Source organism: Oryx dammah, unplaced genomic scaffold, assembly GCF_014754425.2.
Source record: "Oryx dammah isolate SB20612 unplaced genomic scaffold, SCBI_Odam_1.1 HiC_scaffold_18, whole genome shotgun sequence".
In the NCBI taxonomy this organism is placed as follows: Eukaryota; Metazoa; Chordata; class Mammalia; order Artiodactyla; family Bovidae; genus Oryx; species Oryx dammah.
Window position 1 is genome coordinate 28,242,404 of NW_024070202.1, and position 25,441 is coordinate 28,267,844.

The 25,441-nt window shown below is 41.1% G+C and overlaps 1 pseudogene; it reads left to right on the top strand.

The window, feature by feature from the left end:
- The first annotated feature begins 24,693 nt into the window (after positions 1 to 24,693).
- On the top strand, positions 24,694 to 25,191 carry LOC120878277 (annotated as a pseudogene).
- The last annotated feature ends 250 nt before the right edge of the window (positions 25,192 to 25,441 follow it).

The following is a 25,441-nucleotide window of genomic DNA, read 5'->3' on the forward strand; positions in this document are numbered from 1 at the left end:
TAAAAGAATTAACAGGGGACTCAGAACCATATATAATTCCAAAGTGCCTTTTCCCTGATTTTGGAAATCACTATAAGTTTTCAAAAGGATATTAAATGTTTCTTTTTTAAATAGTAGTAGGACATTTCCTTCCAAAAAGTAATACTGAACTTGATAGAAAAATATTCCAACATCTGAAAACAGTATTTCTTTAACTATATTACTGAGAGGCATTAGATAATCACAAATAACTTTGTCCAATATACACTTTCCTGTCTATACATTTCTATCTTCCTAAAAGGATACTTGTCTAGAGAATATTCTGTGTCTGTGCCATTAATTTTGATATAAAACAAAGTTGATCAGTCATATCTGACTCTTTGCAACCCCATGGAATTCTCCAGGTCAGAATACTGCAGTGGGTAGCTGTTCCCTTCTCCAGGGGATCTTTCTAACCCAGGGATCGAACCCAGGTCTCCTGCATCTCAGGCAGATTCTTTACCAGCTGAGCCACCAGGGAAGACCAAAAATACTGGAGTGGGTAGCCTATTCCTTCTCCAGCAGATCTTCCTGACCCAGGAATCCAGCTGGGGTCTCCTGTATAGCAGGCAGATTCTTTACCAGCTGAATTTTGATGTATAAACCTCTACTAATCAAGATAATAATTTGTAAATGCAGCTAACATTTATTGGATACCTACTATGTACTGAGAGCTAAGAATTACAATATGGAGACTGCTTTTACAGTTAGGATTCAATTATTGATTTAAAGAGTGCTGGGCACATAGATGTTCAATGGATACTTAAAGCTTTGCATCCTTAGGCTTATCACTGAACAGGTTCTATTTAAGAATCTATGGGATTTGTCATTTATTTATTTGCTTGTATTTAAACAAAAAATTTATCTAAATACCAATTCAACCTATGTTTTATGTACATTTAACTTATAACTAAATGGTAGACACAATCTATTCACAAATGGTAACTATATTTAATTGTGAACTATGAACAGCCTTGTCTTAGCTTGAGCTGCCACAACAGATACATAGGTTGGGTGGCTTAAATAACAGAAATTTATTTCTTATAGTTCTGTTGAGTAGAAATTCAAGGTCAAGGTGCCAACCAATCCAATTTCTGGTTTATTTCTTTTCCCAGCTTGCAGATGGTGGCCTTCTATGTCCTGATATAGCCTTTCCTTAGTGAGTGCACATGGAGAGAAACAGGTCTCTCTTGCTCTTCTTATAAGGCCACCAACCCTGCTAAATTAGAACCCCATCCTTATAACCTTGTTTAACCTTAACTGCCTCCTAAAAGCCCTATAAAATTCAATCACATCAGGGGTTAAGGTTCTAACAAACTAATTTGAAAAGTGAAAGTATTAGTTGCTCAGTCATGTCTGATTCTTTGCAACCTCATGGACTGTAGATCACCAGGTTCCTCTATCCATCTTTTCTTCTATCATTGCTTCTCTACATGACAGTTCAGAGAAGAGACTCTTTCTACCTACAACATCCAGGCATTAGGGCTTGCTGACCTAGGCTGTACACAGATATGATGACAGGAGGAAAAAGCCAGAAGCCATCCTTTGTGATCATGAGATACTGGAGGAAGGCAACTCGAAGAGGTGTGACAGAAGCACAAGGCTATAACGGCATCAGACAAAACAGATTTTAAGTCAAAAACTCTCGCAGGACAAAGAAGGCCACTATATAATAAAACAGTCAATTGACCTGGAAGTTATAGCAGTTATAAATACATATGCATGGAACATCAGAGTACCTAAATATATAAAGCAGTGCAACATATGGAAACCATCGGATACACTGAAAGCCGGGCCAAGAGGGCAATTTACATCTTCAATAGTTACATTAGAAAGTGAGAAAGATCTCAAATCAATAATCTAACTATATCTTGAGAAACAATAATTAAAAGAATGTATTAAATCCAAAGCTATCAGAGGAAGGAAATAATGCAGATAAGAGGAGGGATAAATAAAACAGGGAATATAAAAGAAACAGAGGACATCTACATAACCAAGAGTTGATTCTTTGAAAAGGTCAACAAAATCGATAATCCTTTAGAGAGACTGACAAAGGAATAAAAGAGAGGATACCCGAGTAACTAAAATCAGAAATGAAAGAGGGTATAATACTATAGATTTTATAGAAATAAAAAGGAGTATAATAGGGTATTGCGAACAATTGTACTCCAACAAACTGGATAATCTGAATGTAATATATTAGGTTTCAAAAACACATGGAGAAATAGAAAATCTCAATAGGCCAATAATTAGTTCAGTTCAGTCCCTCAGTCATGTCCGACTCTTTGCAACCCCATGGACTGCAGCATACCAGGCTTCCCTGTCCAGCACCAACTCCCAGAGCTTGCTCAAACTCATGTCTATCGAGTCAGTGATGCCATTTAACTATCTCATCCTCTGGTGTCCCCTTCTCCTCCTGCCTTCAATCTTTCCCAGTATCAGTTCTTAGCACCAGGTGGCCAAAGTATTGGAGTTTCAGCTTCAATGTCAGTTCTTCCAATGAATATTCAGGACTGATTTCCTTTAGGATGGACTGGTTGGATCTGCTTGCTATCCAAGGGACTCTCAAGTGTCTTGTCCAACAATCACAGTTCAAAAGCATCAATTCTTCAGCACTCAGCTTTCTTTACAGTTCAACTCTCACATCTATATATGACTACTAGAAAAACCATAGCTTTGACTAGGTGGGTATTTGTTGGCAAAGTAATGTCTCTGCTTTTTAATATGCTGTCTAGGTTGATCATAGCTTTTCTTCCAAGGAGCAAGCATCTTTCATGGCTGCAGTCACCATCTGCAGTGATTTTGGAGCCAAGGAAAATAAAATTTCTCACCGTTTCCATTGTTTCCCCATCTATTTGCCATGAAGTGATGAGACCAGATTCCATAATCCTAGTTTTTGGAATGTTGAGTTTTAAGTCAGTTTTTTCACTCTCCTCTTTCACTTTGATCTAAAGGTTCTTTCAGTTCCTCCTCACTTTCTGTCATAAGGGTAGTGTCATCTGCATTTCTAAGGCTATTGATATTTCTCCCGGCAATCTTGATTCCAGCTTGTGCTTCATCCAGCCTTGCATTTTGCATGATATACTCTGCATATAAGTTGAATAAGCAGTGTGACAATATACAGCCTTGACATTCTCCTTTCCCAATTTAGAACCAGTCTGTTGTTTCATGTGCAGTTCTAACTGTTGCTTCTTGATCTGCATACAGATTTCTCAGGAGGCAGGATAGGTGGGCTGGTATTCCCATCTCTCGAAGAATTTTCCATATTTTGTTATGATCTACACAGTCAAAGGCTTTGCTGTAATCAATAAAGCAGAAGTAGATGTTTTTCTGGAATTCTCTTGCTTTTTCTTTGATCTAGTGGATGTTGGCAATTTGATCTCTGGTTCCTCTGCATTTTCTAAATCCAGCTTGAACATCTGGAAGTTCACAGTTCATGTACTGTTGAAGCCTGGCGTGGAGAATTTTGAGCATTACTTTGCTAGTGTGTGAGATGAGTGCAATTGTGAGGTAGTTTGAACATTCTTTGGCATTGCTCTTCTTTGGGATTGGAATGAAAACTTTATATAATTCTGACCTTTATATAATTCTGTTAGTTATAATTGGTAGGGAGAGTAAACAATCAAAGACCTTTTAACATAAATGTTTTCTATCAAAGAACAAATGCTATACTCATGAATTTGACCAAATATTTATAAAGAATACTTATCCTACCCCAACTCTTCTAAAAAAAAAAAAAAACCAAAGGTGAGGGAGCACTTCCTAACTCATCCTAAGAGGCCAGCATTACCCTGCCATTAAAACCAAAGATGCTAAAAAAAAAAAAAAAAAAAAAAGCAAATACTGGCAAATATCCTCTCTGGTTTGTTATTGTTTAGTTGCGAAGTCGTGCCTGACTCTGTGACCCCATGGACTATAACCCACCAGGCTCCTCTGTCCATGGGATTTTTTAGGCAAGAATACTAGAGAGGGTTGCCATTTCCTTCTCCAGGGGATCTTCCTGACCCAGGGATCAAACCCATGTCTCATGCATTAGCAAGCAGATTATTTTACTGCTGAGCCACCAGAGAAGCCCTCCTCTGAATAGTGGTGTAAATATTTCAACAAAATATTAGCAAACAGAATTCAAATTAGCATAAAAAGAATTATACACCATGATCAAATAGGATTTATTCCTATAAAATAAGAATAGTTCAACATACAAAAATGAAACAGTGTAACATACTACATTAGCACAATGATGAAAAAACCCTGCATGACCATCTCCACTAATACAGAAAAAGTCACAGTAGGGGGAGGAGGGTGTGGGACGAATTGAGAGAGCAGCACTAAAATTCTACACTACCATGTGTAAAATAGTGGAAGCTGCTGTGTAACACAGGGTGCTTAACCCAGTGCTCTGTGACAACCCAGAGATGTGGGATGGTGAGGTGACGGAGGTTCCGAGGGAAGAGAATACATGTATATTTATGGCTGACTCACACAGTTGTATGGTAGAAACCAACACAACATTGTAAAGCAATTATCCTTCAATTTAAAAAAGAGAGAGCTTGAAATATGAATAATATAGACTGATTTGAAACACAATTTACCTTTTACCTTAACCACAGCATATATAACAAGCTGCCAATCATATATATATAGAGAGAAACAGGCTGAGAGAGAAAAAGCAGTTTACAAAATCCAACACACTTCATGATAGAATTTTAACAAACTAGGAATAGAAGGAAAATACCTCAGTATAATAAAGGCTGTATATGAAAATCCACAGCCAACACCATACTTGCATTATTCAGGGTTCTTCAGAGAAATTGACCCAAAAGGAGATCTATGTATGTATTAGGTAGTTAAAATAGGAAAAATGAGTCCAGATTGGAGGTGGCTAAAAGACAAAGCAGGGGAAAGCCCATGAAAATAGAACAAAGGAAGGTCTGAGAACCAGAGTGAGGACCTCAGGTAAAACAAAGAGCCCTCCTAGCTAGCCCAATTTACATAGGGCAGGCCCAGGGGGAGGATAAGAGGAGCCAAAATTGAGGGAGGGGGGCTTCTCTTCTCTCTGTCTTTTGGGTTGACCCCCCACCCCCACAACTCGAGGATATATTTTCCTTTGTTTTCTAAATAAAACTGAGCTGTAACATGGAGCTGTAACACTGGTCCATCCCATCACTTCAAATTTTTGCTGTGGTGAGACAGAACCGAGGAAATCACACACTACCCTGATGAATATGGTGCCGTGACTCGGATTTAACCTCACTGAAACAATCTCAGCTGGGCTCCTGTGAGGCAAAAGCCAAGCACAGCAGAAGCCCAACTCAGCAAAAGCTTCCATGGTGGATGCTGAATGCAAAGAAAACCCAATGCAGGGGAAGCGACAAGAAGGCCAGCATGCTGGAAACTGGGACAGGAAAAACAAACTCAGCAGAAAGCTCACATGGCTCAGTCTCAGATTCCAGAAGACCTCCAGTTAAGGTAGGAGGTCCTCACTCCTATGAATGGAAGGACATATGGCTAACAACATCTTAATTCCTTTGCAATCTCTTGTTTCTTGTTTCCTCAAAGCCCCCATGAACAGGCTAGAGGCAGTGGGTGCAATTCAGGGACTCTGTCAGGGGCTACTTAGTAGCTATTGCCCAAGCAGGTGGGGGTTCTTCTGTCCTTAATCTTCTTTGTGCCAAGGATCAGGCCAATGAAAACTGAGCACAGGTCAGGTATTTAGCAGATCTTCTGGCGGGTTATGAAGGGGATTCCTTAGCACATTTTCCCCACTGCTTTCTCCTCCCGTCCTTCAGCTCCTCTCTCCTGGAACTTGAGCCCACCCAAAATCCATGGTGCCTGACTTCAGGACCTAATGAAGCTCAGGCTCTTGATGTCTCATTGCAAAAATTCAGTGAGAGACAGATAGATAAGAGGTGGATTTGTTCGGATTCAGAGACAAGTACACTCCAAGAGTGTGGGCCATCACAGAGGGGAGTGGCCATGGAATGTGATGTGGTTAGTTTTCACAGGGCTGGGTGATTTAATATGCTAATAAGTGGGAGGATCAGTCCAACAATTGGGGAACCACCCACTCCTCAGTCTCTTGACAGTGACTTGGAACTGTCCTGGCACCTCTGGGTGTGTCATTTGGTTTGCAGATTGAGGATCAAGGTTTAGTTGAATTTGACTTGTCTTCTTGGATCCATCTGATTTTAATCTTTATGTTATGCCCTTGAGCTATGTCTTTTTTTTTTTTTTCAAAAACTGTGCCCTGTCCCCTTCCCTCCTGTTTCACGTTCTTTTCCTGAGCCTCATTTTGGGCTCCACAATGTTGCCTCTACAATCTTCTGGAGGGACAACCAGAAAATAGCTGGCCTTTGGGAGAAAAATGCTGTATAATATGCAATCTCTCTAGATATCCAGGCCTTCATCTTCCACGTTTCCTACAACACGTGCAACAACAGCATCTCTCAGTGTACCCGCTAGGCCGGGTGACAGACACACAATGCCTGCTAGAAGTTCATCTGTTGGTGGCATCCCTTAAAGGGCAACTGGGCTCCCAGGGATAATGCTTGCCACTTTGGGAGTTAGCCTGTCAGGCTGTTTGGTCCCAAACCCTTACCACCCTTCTCCTAAAATTACAAACATACCCCGGGATCAAATCTCCACTCCACTTATATGGAACATCTGGTCTGTTGCCTCTTATCAATTTGTTCTTAAGCCACTTACTAACTCCTACAACCAGGACCCTGCTACCTTGTAGGCAACATCTCTCCACCCTGCTTATTGTTATTATTAAAATACTCCTAACACCCCTAACAGGACCAGATAACCCACTCCTTTGTCATTACTTCTGTTATTACCTAATGTGGGTCTATGACAATGAGATGTTTACCATTGGAAACTGCCTGAGCTGTTCTTATGAAGGACTACGGGAGGAAATCGGTGACTTAAATTTCCTGAGAACAATCAGAGGATAAGCCTTATGGCTGTTTCACCCAGTTCCCAGGCTCAGGGGACAGGCTTCGACTGTTTTACATCATGATATCTATTCCCATACACAGTAGACAAACCAGCAATGAGTTACAACTCCTTAATCCTACCCAGCACTGGTCACGCTGGAGACCTTGGGGATGTCCAACTCCAGTTTGGGGGTCCCAGGGGGTCAGCCTGCTTCGACCTGCCTAGAAATCTGGTCCTCAAAAGGTTGTCATGCCTCAACCTGCTCAGGGATCCTCCCAGTCCAGGGGTCCCAGGAAGTCGACATGCCTCAGCCTGCCTGGGGACCCAATTCTTGGGAGGCCTACCTGCCTCGACCTGCCTGGGGACTCGATCTCCAGGAGGCTGTCATGCCTCACCCTGCCTGGGGATCTGCACCCTGACCCGGGGACGCCTGGCTCTCAGGTTGCAACAGTACTGGGTGGGATAAAAGTCAAAAAGACTCACCCCTAAGGAAGTCCCACCATGGAAATAGAAGGAGGCCTATTAGTGTTTTGTTTTGTTTTTTTTTCCTTTTCCTCCCTGTCATCACTTTCTTTCAGATGGGAAATAACCAATCCACTTCCCAACAGACGCCTTTGAGATGCATCCTTGATAAGTGGAAGCTGTTCCATCCTCTAATTCTAAGGAGAAGCCACTTAAGATTCTTTTGCGCCACTGCATGGCCACAGTATCCTCTGGGAGACAAGGAACACTGGCCTAAGGATGAGAGTCTAAATTACAATACGATCCTGCAGCTAGACTCATTCTGCAAAAGACAAGGGAAATGGACAGAGATCCCCTATGTCCAGATTTTCTTCTGACTAAGGGATATGAAGGAACTCTGTCTTAAGCATAGGATTGTTGTATGCCCTAAAAGTAAGCCTACTAGGAAAATGGTGTTAGGCACAGACAACCAAGAGAAGGAAGCCCCCATGAAGGCTCACCTCCCATGGCTCCAGAGTTGCCTGGTGCTCCTTCCTTTTATCCAAACATGCTCCCATATCAGGGAACACCCCATCCACAAAAGCCAACTTGAGAATGCCCCCTAGTTGAAAGAGAAGGAGAATTCAGACCAACCTGGGTCCATAAGCCCTTCTCCCTCTTAGAACTAAAATCAAACAAAACCTGGGAAGCTATATAGATGAACCAGGCAAATATGTAGATACATTCCAACACATTACCTTAGCCTTTGACTTGACGTGGAAGGACATCATGGTCATATTTAGTCAAACTTTATCTGACCCTGAGCATGCTAGGGTCTTAAAGGAAGCCCAAAGGTATGCTACGGGACTTCACATGTCAAGCAATAAATACCCAGTAGGGGAAACTGCAGTCCCCTCCTCAGATCCTAATTGGAATTATAATGACCCTGAGCACACCTGAGAAAGGGGTCATTTTCTGATCTGTGTAAAGACAGGACTGAAAGCAGCTCAGCAAAAAGTAATCAGCTATGCCCGGGTCTCAGCAATAACTCAGGAGCCCAACCAGAACCCCATTTCCTTTCTGGAAAGGCTAAAAGAGGCCCTCCAAAAGTTTACCAATCTGGACTTAGACACTTACAAGGGACAGGTGATTTTAAACGACAAATTCCTGCCCTAATGTGCATCAGACATCAGGATAAAGTTACAACAGCTACAGCAGCAGGACCCTGCTGCCTCTTTAGAAGAGATGGTCCAGATAGCCACCAATACTTTTATAACAAAGAACAGGAGAAGGAGGCCAAGGCCCAGGAAAGGGAGAAAAGGAAAGAGACAAGGAATGCCCAGATGCTGGACACCCCGCAGGGAAGCCCTATGGCAAACCCAGAGTCCTTCAAGGACAAGGCATGAGGCAAATGCCTAATCAGCAGACAGGCAGGACATTGGGCCAAAGACTGTCCAAACCATGACAAGTCTCCAAAACAGCTTGCTATAAATGCCATCAATTGGGACATTGGGTGGCACTCTGCCCTGGGGACCCGAGAGCCTCAAAGTCAAGTGCCAAGCCTTCCCTCACGATGGCTCAACAGGACTGAAGTGGCCTGCTCCAGCCAGCCCGCCTGTCACAGATAACCATCAAGGGGCTGGAGCCAAGGGTGCAGCTAGATGTGGCAGGTAGGTCCAAGAATTTCTTGGTTGACACAGGGGCTACCTACACTGTCCTGACCTCCTACTCCAAAGTCTTCTCCTCCCAAACCTATACCATTTGAGGTGCTACAGGAAAAACAATTACAAAGATTCATTCGAGCACTTCTTTGTTGCTGGGATGGACAAGTATTTTCCCACCAGTTTCTGGTGATCCCTGAGTATCTTACTCCCTTACTGGAACCACCCTCGTGATGGGAAGCTTTTCAGCCCCTAGAGCCCTATAGCTCCTGGTTACTGAGGAACCCATTACACCCTGTCCAATAGGGAGGGACCAAAATCTATGGGAGGACAAAATTAACCCCCAGCTGTGGGACCAGAGGACTTCTGGACAAGCCCACCAAGCTGAACTGGTTGTCATTGTCCTCCGAGATCCCACGTGGTTTCCAAACTGGAAACGATACCCCCTCAGAAGAGAAGCTCGGGAAGGACTACAGCCTCTAATAAATAAATTCCTTGCCTCTGGGCTATTGGTCCCCCCAGTTCACCATATAACACACTGATCTTCTCTGTAAAGAAAAAGGACAGGACCTGGCAAATGGTTCAAGATGTCCAGATCATAAATGAAGCTGTGGTCCCCCTCCATCCCACAGCACCCAATCCCTACGTAATCTTGGGAGAAATCCCACCCAGTGCCAAGTGGTTTACAGTCTTGGATCTCAAAGATGCATATATTTGCATACCACTGGCTAAAGAATCCCAGTATCATTTTGCCTTCAAGTGGGAGGCCCCAGGAGAAAAACACCAACAGATGACTTGGACAGTATTACCTCAGGGGTTCAGAGATAGCCCCCACCTGTTTGGGCAGGCTCTTAGCCGGGATCGCCTAGATCTGGACCTGGGACCTAATGGGAAAATATTGCAATACATAGATGACCTACTAATCGGCTCTCCAGATGAGAAAAATGCCCAAAAACATGCAATTCAGGTTCTAAACTTTTTGGCAGAGAGAGGATATAAAATCTCCCACGCTAAGGCACAGATGCTTGAGACAAAGGTCACTTACCTGGGAGTTCAGATTACACACGGGTCCAGGAGGCTGTCCCTCTGATCAGGTACAAGGAATCCTCCAGTTGCCCTCCCCCATGACTCGAAAACAACTGTGAGCTTTCCTGGGGCTAACTGGATATTGTGGAATCTGGATACACAACTATGGTCTAACTGCCCAGTCTTTATATGAAAGCTTGAAGGGACAGGATGATTTAATCTCACTGATGTGGGGAACTCCCCAAAAGAAGGCAGAGGCTACACTAAAACCAGCCTTAACTCAAGAACCTGCCTTGAGGTTGCCAGACCCAGAAAAAGCATTCCAACTTTATGTCCACGAGAAAGAAGTAATAGCCTTGGGAGTGTTAACTCAAAGGTTGGGACCTGAGCCTCAGCCTGTAGCTTACTTATCCAAGAGGCTTGACCCAACTGCCCAAGGCTAGCCTCCTTGCCTTCGAAATCTTGCAGCTATTGCAATCCTGATAGAATATGCTTTAAAACTCTCTTTTGGGGACAAAGTAACTATACTTTTACCAGCCATGAAGTAAAATAACTCCTAAATGGGAGAAGCCATTTATGGATGTCTGATCAAAGAATCCTCATATATCAAGTAATGCTGATGGAAAATCCAGGCCTCACTATATCCTCTTGTGACGTTCTTAACCCTGCCATCCTCCTGCCTACCCCCAAGGGCTCTCTCCCTTTTTATGCTTGGCTAGAAACTCTGGGCCACTGAACAAAATCTCAGGAGGGATTCTCAGAAGATCCTCTGACCAATCCTAAGGAAATATGGTACACTGATGGAAGCAGCTTTGTCTTGGATGGAAAAAGAAGAGCTGGCTATGCAGTAGTCTCCAATTTTGAGACCACAGAGGCTAAACCTTTGCCACCAGGTATTTCATCCCAATTAGCTGAGCTCATAGCCCTGACTTGAGCTTCAGAGCTGGGAAAAAGAAAGAGGAGCCATTTACACTGACTCCAAGCATGCCTTTCCGGTGCTACATGCACATGCTGCTATTTGGAAAGAAAGAGGCCACTTGACCACCCAAGGGTACCCAATCAAATATGGTGATCAAATTCTCAGGCTCTTAGAGGCAGTGCATCTGCCCACCAAGGTTTCAGTCTCCCACTGTAAAGGACACCAAAAAGGGAGCACAGAAGTGGCACGAGGGAACCAAGCAGCCGATCAAGCAGCTAAGAGAGCATTACAGAACAATGACCTAATAGGGGTTGCTACCTTAGTTCCACAGACTAATTTGCCAGAAACTCCTTCATATACTGAAGGTGAGACTCTTAAAGCTAAGAGTGAGGGCTTTCAAGAAGATCATATTGGGTGGTTCCAAAAGGAGGGACTCCTTTTTCTGCCTAGGAACCTCCAGTGGAAGTTGGTTAACTTCTGACATGCCACCACTCATTTAGGGGAGATGGCCCTCCAAAGATTACTAGAAAGGTCCTTCAGAGGAACAGGCCTCCAAATGACTATAAGGCAAGTAGTCCCCTCTTGTCCCACTTGCCAATTAAACAACCCCCAAGGAACTCAAAGACCCCAGCTGGCCCAGCCCATCCAACAACATGGCCAGGAGAGACTGGCAGGTAGACTTCACCCAGATGCCAGTTTCCCAAGGGCATAAGTAACTATTAGTCATGACAGATACATTCACAGGATGGATTGAAGGCTTTCCCACCCAGACTGAGAAGGCTGAGGAGGTAGTAAAAAAACTGCTCCATGAAATCATTCCCAGATTTGGTCTGCCCAGGTCACTACAAAGTGACAATGAGACATCATTTACTTCTAAGGTCACTCAAGTGATCTCTAAAGCATTGGGCATTACTTATTATCTCCATTGTGCCTGGAGGCCTCAGTCTTCAGGAAAAGTAGAAAGAGCCAATCAACTCCTGAAATCAGCAATAAAAAAGATAACCCAGGAGACCTCCCTGAGATGGAAGGAGGCTTTACCAATAGCTCTCCGTCGCACCCGTATGCCCCTAAGGAACAGGCTGGTCTTAGTACTTATGAGATGCTGTATGGGAGACCTTTTGTTTATGCCAATGACTTCTTCCTCGATCCAGAGGCTCAGTCCCTCTGGTCTTATACCACGGCCACTGGGCAATTCCAACAGAATATACGCTTGTGGGGTGTCAACTGGGACCCAAGAGATTCTAAAGAGCCACCACTATATGCTCCAGGGACTCAAGTCCTAATTAAAGTCTGGAAAGATGGGTCCCCAAAGGTTCAACTCCAGCCCACATGGAAGGGCCCCTACCCTGTAATACTTTCTATGCCCACACCCATCAAGGTACCAGGACATACTCGTGGATTTACTACTCACAAGTCAAGCCATGACAGAAAACAGAAGAGGACACTCGATACAACTGTGAGCCCCTGGGAGATCTCAGACACCCATTCAGAACTGCAAATGAGTGCCATACTAATGAACACCCCCAATATTAAGTTTCTGGGGATAAGATGTCTCATGATAGTATTGAAGAGCCAACCCAGCTTGGCAGGAGTTGTACTCCAAAACAGACAGGAGACAGATCTCCTGATCCCTGAACAAGGAGGGACTTGAGCTATCTTAAATGAGACATGTTGTTTCTGGGTAAATATCTCCTGCTAAGTTCAGTTCAGTTCAGTCGCTCAGTCGTGTCCGACTCTTTGCGACCCCATGAACTGGAGCACACCAGGCCTCCCTGTTAGTTAAAGAAAGCCTAAAAACATTCAGATCCTACAGGATCTCAAAGAATGATCTGGAGAGTCCTCAGGGTGGCTACAACATCTTTTGGGGGGAATCCTTCTCCTGGTGAGAGGGAATTTGGAGTTGGCTAATGCCCCTACTAATCCCTGTTATCACCATATTGATGCTGCTTATGATTGCTCCATGTATTATCTATTGTCTAACCCATTTTGTCTCTGCTCGGGTTAACAAGCTACAACATGCAGTGCCAGTTCAACCAGGATATATAAAACTACTGCTGACCATGGAAAACATCCCTCACCCTTAGATGGACACTGCTATAAGGACTCTGAGGCTTGAGACTAGCAAGAGGGGGAGGCCCAATGTCTCTCACCATCCCAGTTCAGCAGGAAGTAGCCAGAGAGCCCTCGACGCCCCTATTCCCAAAGAATTGGGCCTCCCATCTCTTGAGGGGGTGATGTTAGGTAGTTAGATTTAGGAAAAAGGAGTCCAGAATGGTGGTGGCTAAAGATGAAGATGGGAAAAGCCCAAGAAAATAGAACAAATGAAGGTCCAAGGACCAGAATGAGGACCTCAGGTAAAACAAACAGCCCTCCTGGCTAGCCCAATTTACACAGGGCAGGCCCAGGGGGAGGAGGAAAAAACATATAAAAAGAGGAGCCAAAATTGAGCATGGAGAGGGAGGGCAGGCAGCTCTCCTCTCTTCCAGTCTTGGGGTCGACGTAACCCTCATGCCTCCAGGATGTGTTTTCCTTTGCTCTCTAAATAAAACTAAGCTGTAACACAGAGCTGTAACACTGGCCCATCCATCACTTCAAATTTTTGCTGTGGTGAGAAGATCCAAGGAAATTGCACACACCCCCAACATATGGATGTGTATTATTATTATTATTATTATTATTATTACTCATGGGTGGGTCAGCCTTTCCATTCTGTTCCTTCCTTCAGCTAACTTGATGATGTCCACTCACAACAGAAAGGGCAATCAGCTCTCCTCAGTCTACCGACTTGTGTGTAATCTCATCCAGAAATACCACCATAACCACACCCAGAATGACTGACCAAACGTCTGGGTACCTCAGAGCTCAGTCAAGCTGACATATAAAGTAATAATCAGAATGCCCAATGGTTAAAGACTGAAAGCTCTCACACTAAAGTCAGGAATAAGGTTGTCCACCTCCATCACTTCTATTCAACATAGCAGTGAAAGTTCTAGCGAGAGCAATTTGGCAAGAGAAAGAAATAAAAGAGAAAAATAAAAGAGATCCAAATTGAAAAGGAAACAAAGTTATGTTTGGTCACTGATGACACTGCCTTATATGTTTTAGTTTTCTATCTTATATGTAGAAAACTAAAGATTCCACAAAACCTGCTAGACCTAAGGAATGAATTGAGCAGAGTTGCAGGGTACAAATAAACACACACAAGTTAATTGTGTCCCATGTATCAATACTAACAATGAACAGTGTAAGCAGAAATTAAGGAAACTATTTCACTTAGTAAGAGCATTAAAAATAATAAGATACATATGAAAGCCTTCTACACTGGAAATTATCCTTTCTGAAAGAAATTAATACACATATACACACACACAAAAAAAGGAAAAAGATCCAATGGACTGGAAAACTTAATGTTGAGAAGAAGTTGGTAATACCTAAAGTATGTCTTCGGATTCAATGCAATTTATATGAAAAACCCAAAGATTATTTTTCTTTTTAAAGCAAAGGAAAATCTATTATAAAATTATTATAAAATTTCAAGGGATCTTGACTAGCCAAAAACAAACCTTGAAAAGGAAAAAAGTTAGAGGTCTCACACTTCCTTATTTTAAAACCTAAGGTAATCAAAGCAGTGTGGTAATCGAAGCAGCATAATACAGACATCTAGATCAATGGAAAAGATTAGACTGCCTAGAAATAAATCCTCACAAAAGTTGGATGATTGATTTTCTACAAGGGTAAGAAACCATTCAATAGAGAATGGACAATCATTCCAAGAAATGGTGTTAGGAAAATTGGATATCCACAAGCAAAAAATTAAAATTAAAAATAACTGAAGTTGGACCCTTAATTTACATCATATGTGAAAAAGAACTCAAAATGGACAAAAATGTAAACTTAAAAGCTTAGACTACCAAAGCCTCAGAAAGAAACAAGGGAGAAAAACAAAAAACACTTCAGGACATTGAATTTGGCAATTATTTTCTTGGATATGGTATTTAAAGTACAGGCAATGCAGGAAAAACAGGTAAGTTAAATTTCACCAAAATTAAAAACTTCTGTGCATCAAACGCCACCATCAACATCAAAAGAGTGAAAATGCAAACAATGGAATGAGAGAAAGTATTCATAAATCATCTATCTGATATGGAATAGATACTCAGAATATATAAGGGATCCTAAGACTCAACAGCAACAAAGAAATGATTTAACAGTGGGCAAGAGACCTGAATATGTATTTCTCCAAAGATATACAAATGGTGAATAAGCAAATGGAAAGATGTTCAACATCACTAGTCATCAGAGCAGTGTAAATCAAAACTACAATGACACCATTTCATACAAATTAGGATGGCTATTACTAAAAACAAAACAAAAAACAGAAAATAAGTGTTGGCAACAATGAGGAGAAACTGGAATTCCTATGCATTGCTAGTGGGGATATAAAATGATGCAACCACTGTGAAAGACTATGGTGATTCCTCGAAGAATTAAACACAGAATCACCACATATAATTACCAGTAATTCCACTTCTGAATATAGACTCAAAAGGATTCAAGAAGGGTCTCAAAGGGATACTGGTACACCCATGTTCATAGCAGCATTATTCACAAGAGCCAAAAGGTGGAAGAAACTCATTGACAGATACATGGATCAACAAAATGTTTTGTAGACATACAGTGGACTCTAGCTTTTAAAATAAATGAAATTTTTACATATGCTAAAATACGAATGAAACTTGACATTATGCCAAGAGAAATAAGCCAGTCACAAAAAGACAAATATATGACCCCATTTATATGAAGTTTCTAGAGTAGTCAAAATCTTAAGAGACAGAAAGCAGGATGGTAATTCCCAGAGGCTGGAGGAAGGGAGAAGATATCATTTAAAGGGTTACGGGTTTCATTTGGAGATGGACAGCAGTGACAGCTGCATAACAATAGGAGCGGAAGTAATACCACAGAACTGTACACTTAACGTGTGTGAAAGTGGTAAATTTCATATTGGGTATTTTTACCCCAATTTTTAAAAATTCTCAATTTTTCCTAAAACCCTTGGAAAATGCTCAGAGTTAGAGAATTCTTAAGGTGAACGAGGAACTAGATGAGCGGACTGGAAAGGACACTGGCAGAGTGTCCTCACTGATATAACACTCATTTAACTTCCGGCTTCAGCCTTCCAGGGAATTCAATGTCCAAACGTAGATGCTGGTCTAAGAATTCTGAAGGTAATAGTACAAATGTATTGTTTCCAATATTCACACAATTTCTAATATTTTAATATAAATATTGTTTATTGCACTGTTATTTTGATATATATATATCTTGAGAAATCTGTATGCAGGCCAGGAAGCAACAGTTAGAACTGGACATGGAACAACAGACTGGTTCCAAATAGGAAAAGGAGTACATCAAAGCTGAATATTGTCACCCTGCTTATTAAACTTCTATGCAGAGTACATCATGAGAAACGCTGGGCTGGAAGAAACACAAGCTGGAATCAAGATTGCTAGGAGAAATATCAATAACCTCAGTTATGCAGATGACACCACCCTTATGGCAGAAAGTGAAGAGGAGCTAAAAAGCCTCTTGATGAAAGTGAAAGAGGAGAGTGAAAAAGTTGGCTTAAAGCTCAACATTCAGAAAACGAAGACCATGGTATCCAGTCCCATCACTTCATGGGAAATAGATGGGGAAACAGTGGAAACAGTGTCAGACTTTATTTTTTGGGGCTCCAAAATCACTGCAGCCATGAAATTAAAAGACGCTTACTCCTTGGAAGAAAAGTTATGACCAACCTAGATAGTATATTCAAAAGCAGAGACATTACTTTGCTGACTAAGGTCCGTCTAGTCAAGGCTATGGTTTTTCCAGTAGTCATGTATGGATGTGAGAGTTGGACTGTGAAGAAGGCTGAGCGCCGAAGAATTGATGTTTTTGAACTGTGATGTTGGAGAAGACTCTTGAGGGTCCCTTGGACTGCAAGGAGATCCAACCAGTCCATTCTGAAGGAGATCAACCCTGGGATTTCTTTGGAAGGAATGATGCTAAAGCTGAAACTCCAGTACTTTGGCCACCTCATGCGAAGAGTTGACTCATTGGAAAAGACTTTGACGCTGGGAGGGATTGGGGGCAGGAGAAGAAGGGGACGACAGAGGATGAGATGGCTGGATGGCATCACTGACTCAATGGACGTGAGTCTGAGTGAACTCTGGGAGTTGGTGATGGACAGGGAGGCCTGGCATGCTGCGATTCATGGGGTCGCCAAAAGTCAGACACAACTGAGCGACTGAACTGAACTGATATATGTATAAAACAAAAACCTTTATAAATAATGGATAAGAATAAATACAACAAATATTCTTGTAGTATAAACACTTGACATTAAGCTTTTTGGTTGTAATCAGTGCCTGACTTGACCTTTTAATTGCTGAGGTATCCATTTCAAAAGATATCCATCATAAACAAACACATTGCCAGCTATATAATATAGCCACTAACAAAACAGTCAAATAAAGAATGAAGCCACCCCACCCATACAGTTCCATCTTTTAGAAAGCTCAGCATCACCTAGACCATTTGAATGACCCCACTTCTCCTCCTGTGCACTGTAATTCCTGCCCTGATGTCTTAAATTAGCCAATAAAGAAGAAACTTGCAAAACCCAAGCCATCCCAACCTTGGACCCTAATAAAGGTCTGTTCACTCTACCCATGACTTCTCTGTGTGCCCTCAGGCATGCAGTGCACCCTCCAGGACCTGTGAGTAATGAATCATTTTCCTCAAAGCTCCTGATGGTTTTTGCTGAAGTGCATCCTGTGATCACAGTAAGAACCACAACACCCAGTTCAGCCACACCTTAGGAAAAATGTCTGTGGGGGCTTGCCACAGGTAATAGTGGTCAGGGGTAGTGTCCCAGGCATTCCAAGCTGAAAGCATCTTTATTAACAGTCTAGGACCCACACAATCCTTGTCAGAGTCATTTGCATACCTGGTTGGAAGGGCTAAGATTTATTTTCTATTCTCAAATACAGCACTACATTTTAAAACTTTTTGCTTTGCTTTGGTATTTCTCTGAACCAAATTTCCACATGACAGGCTATTGTGAGAATCTCCTGGGCAAGTCTGATAAATTTTTATATAGGACTCCATGACAAAGCAATTCCTAAACTACATCATCAGAGCCATTCAGTCCTCTTTCCTGAATGATCACCTTCCCATTCATAAAGCAGACATGCAGTTAAACCTGAGGAAAACTATTAGTAACTTCATAAGGAATAGTACTATTACCATTAGGGAAAACCATGCATTAAATTTTAAACTCTTTTATCTATAGGGTAGTGTTTTCAATCAGGACTAAGAAGGTAGAGATACCTTAAAATATTTGAAGGAAAAGAAATAAGAGAGCAGCAGTTTTAGAAAACGGAAATGAAGAACAAATTTCTACTTTAAACCATCATTGCAAAAAAAAATCTTAAAAATAGGAGTTGTATAGTACCCTGTGGTGCTGGAGAAGACTCTTGAGAGTCCCTTGGACAGCAAGGAGATCAGTCAGTCAAGAAAATAAACCCTGAATATTCACTGGAAGGAATGATGCTGAAGCTCCAAAACTTTGGCCACCTGATGGGAAGAGCTGACTCATTGGAAAAGACTGTGATGCTGGGAAAGATTGGGGGCAGGAGGAGAAGGGGATGACAGAGGATGAGATGGCTGGATGGCATCATTGACTCAATAGACACGAGTCTGAGCAAACTCTGGGAGGCAGTGAACGACAGGGAGGCCTGGTGTACTGCAGTCCATGGGGTCGCAAAGTGTCAGACATGACCTAGTGACTGAACAACACAACACTGTAGTGCCCTTTTGATGTGATTAATAATTTGTCTTTTAGTAAAAAACAAATCCCTATCCTTCCTGCTCATCTGTACTCGATCAAGAATTTTTAGTAGAAAAAAATTCCTCGTATCCATTTATTCACATAGAAAAAAAAAGTCTATGGTCTATTGAATGATTTAATTTGAAACCAACCACATTGAAAAGAAACAGTCTTACTTCCCAAGGCTCTAAGAAGTTGTGAAGCTTGTGCAGATTAATATATGATAGATACAACACCACTGCATATTAGCTGGGTATAACAAAGACCTTCTCTCCTTGGCAGTTGATACAGTGGGGTTTTCCTGACATTAGAAGGAAGTACTGTCCGGAATGTTAATTCAATAACTATGATAGTTGCAAGCCAAATCATATCAAGGGGTAGTTTAACTGGGCAGCTGCTTTGGAAGCCAACTATAAAATGTACTAAAATATCACTGTGGAAAAAAATAGTAATATGATGCCAGCTAACACAGATTTCCACATGGGACTTCTTACATAACTGGCAAGAGGTCAATTGGCCCTGATTTCCCTGAAACAGATAGCATCCAGAGTGGAAATAACAAACACTCATCACCCTCACTAGCCTGTCTCTCTACTGAAAATCTTTGCCACACTTATGTGCAGGCTACGCAGTGCCACTCTAGGTCTTAATTCTGAGGATGAACAAAGCCATAGTTTTCCAGCAGTTGGCAGCCTCAGGGCAGGTGACCAGGAACAAGTGATTTAAATTTTCATTTAAAAATGGAAACCATTTAATTGTCTCCAAAGAATATATTTAGTTCAGAAAAATCATAAAAGAAAAGCAAAAGAGAAAAAATCAGAAATACCTTGCCTGTGCAGAAGCTGAAAGTAGAGCAGATACTGGGAAAGAAAATACAAACTGATGCTATATGATAATGAGCAATGACAAGTTTGTGAAACAAAAATAATCCCAAATAATTTGAAATGATATGTTGTATTCTGTCCAAGTAATATATTCCTAATGAAGATAAAAAGTATTAATAGAAAACTGATTTACCTCTAACTCTAATAAAGAAATGTTTTAAAATATTTAAATACAGGAATAAACCTACCTGAAATAAACCTACCTAAGAGACAAAAGACCTATATGCAGAAAAGTCTAAGACATTGATGAAAGAAATCAAACTGGTGAAACAAACAGATGGAGAAATATACCATGCTCCTGGATTGGGAGAATAAATATTGTTAAAATGACTATACTACCCAAAGTAATCTACAGATTCAGTGCAATACCTATCAAATTACCAATGGCATTTTTCACAGAACTAGAACAAAAGAAAATTCACACTTTGTATGGAAACACAAAAGATCCCATATAGCCAAAGCAATCTTGAGAAAGAAAAGTGAAGCTGGAGCAATTGGCTCCCTGACTTAGGTTATACTACAAAGCTCCAGTAATCAAACAGTGTGATACCAGCACAAAAGTTAAAATATAGATAAAAAGAATAGGATAGAAAGCCCAGAGATAAACCAAAGACTACAGCCACCTAATCTTTGACAAAGGAGGCAAGAAAATACAATGGTGAAAAAACAGTCTCTTCAATAAGTGATGCTAGGAAAACTGGACAGCTACATGTAAAAGAATGAAATTAAGACACTTCCTAACACCATGCACAACAATAAACTCAATATGGATTAAAAACATGAATGTAAGGTCAGACACTGTAAAACTCTTAGAGGAAAACGTAGGCAGAACATGCTTTGACATAAATCACAGCAAGATCTTTTTTGAGCCACCTCCTAGTGTAACGAAAATAAAAACAAAAATTAACAAATGGGCCCTTATTAAACTTAGCTTTTCCACAGGAAAGTAAAGTATAAACAAGACAAAAAGATAAACCAGAATGGGAGAAAATATTTGCAAGTGAAGCAACTGACAAAAGATTAATCTCCAAAATATACAAAAGCTTACACAGCTCAACATCAGAAAAATAAGTCAATCAAAAAATGGGTGGGGGGGCTCTCCTGGTGGCTCAGTGGTAGAGTCCACCTGCCAATGCAGAAGACACGAGTTTGATCCCTGATCCAGGAAGACCCCACATGCCACAACGTGACTAAACCTGCGTGCCACAACTACTGAGACTGTGCTCCAGAGCCCGGGTGCAACTACTGAGCCCATGTGCCCCAACTATTAAAGCCTGCTTGCCCTAAAGCCTGTGCTCCACAACAAGAGAAAATACTGCAAGGAGAAGCCTGCACACTGCAACTAGGGAATAGTCCCCACTCACTGCAGCTCGAGGAAAGCCTGCATAGCAATGATGACCCGGCAAAGCCAAAAATAAATAATTTTTTAAATGGGCAGAAGACTTAAATAGACATTTCTCCAAAGACATACAGATGGCCAATAAACCTATCAAAAGATGCTCAACATTGCTCATTATTAGAGAAATGCAAATCAAAACTAAAATGAGGCATCATCCCACACCAGTCGGAATGGCCATCATCAAAAAAGCTACAAGCAGTAAACGCTGGAGATGGTGTCAAAAAAAAGAAACATTCTTGCACTGTTGGTGAGAAAGTAAACCTATCCAACCACTATTGAGAAAAGTATGGAGGTTACCGAAAAAAACTAAAAATAGAACTAGGATATGACCCAGCAATCCCATGAGTGGGCATACACCTGGAGAAAACCGTAATTCAAAAAGATACATGCACCCCAGGGTTCACTGTAGCACAATTTACAATAGCCAGGATGTGGAAGCCATCTAAATGTTCACTGATAGATAGATGGATAAAGAAGATATGGTACATATATACAGTGGAATATTACTCAGCCATAAAAGAAAGAAATTTGGGTCGTTTGTAGTGATGTGGATGGACCTAGAGTCTGTCATACAGAGTGAAGTCAGAGGAAAACAAATATCGTATATTAATTCATATGTACGGAATCTAGACAAATTTTATAGATGAGCCTGCTTGCCGGGCAGGGATAGAGATGCAGACATGAAGAAAGGACATATGGACAGAGCGGGAAGGGGAGCCTGAGACAAATGGGAGAACAGGAACAGCACATTTACACTGCCACGTGTATAACAGACCGCTAGTGGGGAGCCCCTGTGGAGCACAGGGAACCCCGTGTGGTGCTCCGTGATGACCCAGAGGGGCGGGAAGCGGGAGGGAGGCTCAAGAGGGAGGGGATATGTGTATGCATATAGCTGAGTCACTTTGTTGTTCAGCAGAAGTTAACACAACATCGTAAAGCGATATTTAAATAAAAATAAAAATTAAAATATCTATTTAAATAAAACATGCAAAATTAAATAAATCATATAAAATATTTTAATAAAATATTGAAATATTTTAAATCATTTTGAAGTAACCCTCAATAATTCTTCTAGGACACCCACAATGTCAGTCTACCCCTAGGTGTGAGAATTGATGTTATAAAACACCTTTATTAAATGCATGTTAATGCAAAAATAATAGCTGAAACTATTAAAATATGAGTATGAAACAGCTAAATAATCCATACTCTTCTTGCATATTGACTTTGCTGTTCTAGAGATTTTTGAGATGGGATTCTAAGTATCACTTACCCTACTCCCATTTCAAAATTGAATATTTTCTTAAGCATCTAGCACATAAATAATTCATGTTTCAGCAATGGCCAATCAATAAAAGGAAAATGAAAACAAATTAAATAAACCTCATATATGGAAAACAAGAAAAAATAAGCTACAGTTTATGACCTTGTCAATAAGAATTCAGCAAATTATGTGCTACTTAATAAGATATAAGTACTTCCTCATAGGGAGTTACTCCCCAGGTTGGATGATAAGGGCAGAGACACAGTCTCTTTATAACCACTGTAAATATCTTTTGGGTTAGCTCAGACAAAAAAAAACATGCTGCTATGGGAAGCCTTCTCTAATATGTTCCCATTAGACCTTCAGGCTTCGAGTTCCTTAGTATTAACGATAGATTTTTGAGGTACTGGTTGTTATTACTGATTAGGAAAAAAAAAGATGTTGCGGTATGATTATAGAAAGGGGAGGAAAGAAAGCAGGATGGTGGACAGGCATGGGTGGCAAGAATTGGTTGGTTATTCAGGGTGCTGTGTGGAGAAGGCAGTAACTGTTAGATATGGAAGGGTTTAGAAGACCAACTTTTGACTAGAGTAAGCCCAAACTGTCATCACTCTTTATATCAAAAGGATTCACAAACTGTGGGTTTAGAGAGGCCAAGCTGGAAGGATGACACTATTACAGAAAGTAATAAATTTTCTTGACATAATAAACACTAGTAAAACTAAACAAATAACTGGATTCTGAACTGGAGAACTTTTCATCCAGAATGATGGAGACAAGTTGGAAAATTTTCATACTAGGGATATAGATATCATACCAACATTAGGGAAAACAATCAAAATGATCAAATTTTATAAGAAACTTTGTCTAAGTAATGGATATAGAGAAGTCTTCTCATAGTCCTACATGTCTTTTCCCATATGTAGTAATTAGACTTTTCAAGTTTTAGAGAGAATCACAGCAAGCTATTTTTCACCCCTCAAAATGTTCATTGGCTTCACATGTTTTCCTGTTTTAATCCCTTAGAAAAATCATATGTATTAAGCTATAACACACTTTACATTTGAGCATCAAAAAGAGAATGTAATTACTTAGAAGTTTAAAGCACTAACTTTAAAAAAAAAAAGACCAAAAATAAAACTTACCCTCCACAACCTTTGCCTAGTGTCTTAGATATAATGTTAATAGATGTTCAAAAAAGCTTGTTGAATAAACAGTCTCTTGGTTGTCTTAGCTCTTCACTGAATAATGTTTCGTGGCATGGAGTGAAACCCCTGTGGCATGGCATGTTTAGTCAGAGAGCTATTTTAACATAAAATAGGCTAAGGGAAACTGACAGAGCCATGTGTAGGCTTGTACCTCCCCAGGTCACTCATTTTAAATGACTGCAATTCTCTCTGAATCTCTGTGCTTCATATGTCTTTTTGCTCTTTGAAGAATTTTCTTTTTCTTTTTATCTCATACCTGTGGTCAGTTTATGTGATTTGATATTATAAAGGATGAGCAGTCCTAATTTCTGCAGCGCTAAACTTAGAAATGAAACTATCAGTTTACTTATTTTAATGGGCTGAGGGTAGGGTCTGCTCTGTATTTGACAGGACAGCTTTTAAAATATCATTAAAAATGGAATCTGTCTTTGTTGTAGCCACTTTGGAAAACAGTAATGGAAGTTCCTTAAAAAACTAGAGTTACCATATGATCCAGCAATCCTACTCCTGGGCATATATCCATAAAAGATGAAAATCTTAATTTGAAAATATACATGTACCCCAATTTTCACAGAAGCAATATACAGAATAGCCAATACATGAAAGCAACCTAAGTGTCCATGAACAGATTAATGAAAAAGAAAATGTGGTAAATATAAACAGCAGAATAATACTTGGTCATAAAAAACAGTGAAATAATGCCATGGACCTAGAGATTATCACACTGAGTGAAATCAGCCAGAGAAGGACAAATATTATATGATATTCCTTATATGTGCAATTTAAAAAGGAATAAAAATGCACTAATTTACAAAGAAGAAACAGACTCAGACAAGGAAACAAATTTATGTTTACCAAAGAAAAGCTGGGGGGAGGGATAAATCACAGGATTAACAATTATACACCACCATATGAAAAATGGGTAAGCAACAAGGATTTTCTTTATAGCACACAGGACTATATTCAATATCTTATACTATAATGGAAAAGAATCAGGGCCAAGACAGCAGCAGGTTACCTCTGGTAGCCCTGGACCAGGAGCCCCCATCCCCAGCAGCAGAAGGATGGTGCTGAAGTGGACCCAGGAGAAATTAACTGGCTTGCAAAGGGACCCTCCTGCCCATTGCTCTGCAGGACCTGTGGGAGATGATTTGTTCCACTGGCAGGCCACCTTCATGGGCCTGAAGGACAGTCCCTACCAAGGAGGCATTTTCTTCCTGACCATCCACTTGCCTGCAGATTATCCTTTCAAGCCCTCAAACGCTGCTTTCACAACCAATGTTTAACACCCAATATCAACAGCAGCAGCAGCATCTGCCTTGATACCCTGTGGTCCCAATGGTCTCTAGCACTGAGAGTGTCAAAAGTTTTCTTTTTCATCTGTTCCCTGCTCTGTGACCCAACCCTGATGACCCTCTGGTGCCAGAGACAGCCCACACCTACAAGGCTGACAGAAAGATTATAACACACTAGCAAGAGAATGGACACAGAAATATGCTATGCAAGTAACTCAGAGGTTTTATGGGAAACATTGTCCAAGAGAAGCTGAGCTGAGCTATTAGAGGAGCCACTCACAGAGCGTCATCTCTTCTGCAAACAAATGCTGGTTGCCCACTTTCTCCAACCACGGCATATTGGTACCACTCTCAGCCATCGTGGTTTTGACACAGTCATGTTACTGATGCCAGATCAGTAGCCACTGTTTTTAATCTACAGCCTTCCTGACTACTCCTCCACCCTGACTCACTGCTCACCTCTTAAGGGAACCTGTGAGCCCCGCTGCCTGGCCTCACTCAGGCAGCATCGCTAGCA